This window comes from Limulus polyphemus, unplaced genomic scaffold, assembly GCF_000517525.1.
Source record: "Limulus polyphemus unplaced genomic scaffold, Limulus_polyphemus-2.1.2 Scaffold1561, whole genome shotgun sequence".
NCBI classification, from domain to species: domain Eukaryota; kingdom Metazoa; phylum Arthropoda; class Merostomata; order Xiphosura; family Limulidae; genus Limulus; species Limulus polyphemus.
This window is the reverse complement of record NW_013667171.1, coordinates 67,667-69,340: the sequence shown is the minus strand read 5'-3', so window position 1 is coordinate 69,340 and position 1,674 is coordinate 67,667.

Here is a 1,674-nt window from a genome sequence, read left to right as displayed (position 1 = left end):
ATTAAAGTTTTTCTTCATTACCCATTTAAGCCGTCTCCAGCCATTATTAGTCTCAAAGTGGGTTCCTCGTCATCGAATTTGAAATAAAATATATTCTGTAACACAGAAACCTCATATATACTTTGATTTGCTACACCCTCTGTTGTGGACTGCAGTTTCGCCTATTCAAGACTCATCAGCACAGCTTGGGTCAGCAAACCAAAGAAATACAGTTAGGTCTCTTATAATGGTGATGTGTGTATATTTATGAGATTTTTATATTTTATATTTGACGAAAAAAAATGAAGACGTAATATAATCATTAAACAGTTGGTACGCTGTGTAATATCGAATAATAGACTTAGCGAAATGCCATAACATTATTCGCAAACCTAATTAATTAGGTTACTATATGGTGAATTAAAAATGACTCAAAAACTCCATTGATATAATCTGTAATTCGTCTTTTTGACCTATCATGCCATTCAATCTTACAAATGTACGAAGTAAATATATCTAATATAAAAACGTTGATAACAAGTATCTTTATATTATCAGCATTTTGTTCGTATTATTGTTTTGAAAGTGCAAGGCACACATTGGGCCATCTGCACTCTGACCATCGCGGAGAATCGAACTCCAGATTTTAGCTTTGTAAGTCCGTAAACTCACTGTTGACCTCCGGGGATTATTCTGTTCATTATATATTTTTATACAGTGGTACCACTGCCGAACCAATTTCAAAATTTGATTTGATTAAGTATTATAATTTGAAACTTTCATGCAATTGGGGCATCTACATAAAAGAGTTATCATTTCAGCGAGTAATTTCAACCCTTATTTGACCAATGTCTACATACGTAGTTCTTCATTAAAAGCTGCTTGGGCAATTACTGTACTTCTATCTCAATATTTCGATATGACTCATAAGTATATGCCGGAGTATAAAAATGACCAAAATAAGTACCAGATCCTATATGTTAAGTATTTAAGAACAATTAAAAATCTTCGAATTTAAAACTTTCAGCAATGGTTCAAAAATCTTTTAAAGCAGATTTATTGATATCTTTCAACAGATCAACCTTTGAACTTCATTTGAAATTGCTATTTTACAGCAAACGTGAACTTTGGGAAAAGATAGTCGTCTTTAAAATACACGTCTGCATATGTACACATTGGTCTCTGAAATCCCAAAGTATGGTTGACATCAATGATGAGCCTACACATTAGAAACACTAATTCGTTAGCTCTAACCTTTGTTTCATACATTTGGGTCTATTTAGTTGATAGCCCATATTCGTTGAAACCAGTAATGAGGAACTGACAATATGATCCTAAGTACCCATTTTCAAATAGAAATATAAACATCAAATCTGACCTAAAAATCAGGATTAAGTTAAGATTTATTATCTTTGTGATTTTTCATTGTTTCAAGAATTGGATATCTTGATACTGTATTCACTTTCTTTGCATTTAAGGCTTTAAATCAGTTAATAATGAAATATTTCTAGACTCTAAATCATAATTAATGTTGAGATTTCTTAAAATAACATATGTATTTACTTGCAACAAATATGGCATTGTAAGAAGAGAAGAAAATAGATATAACTTATAAATTACTGTAATTACATTTCTCTTATGTTTTTTTACGTCCCAACTAAAAACATAATTTTCGACTTCTTGGAATTTTGAAAC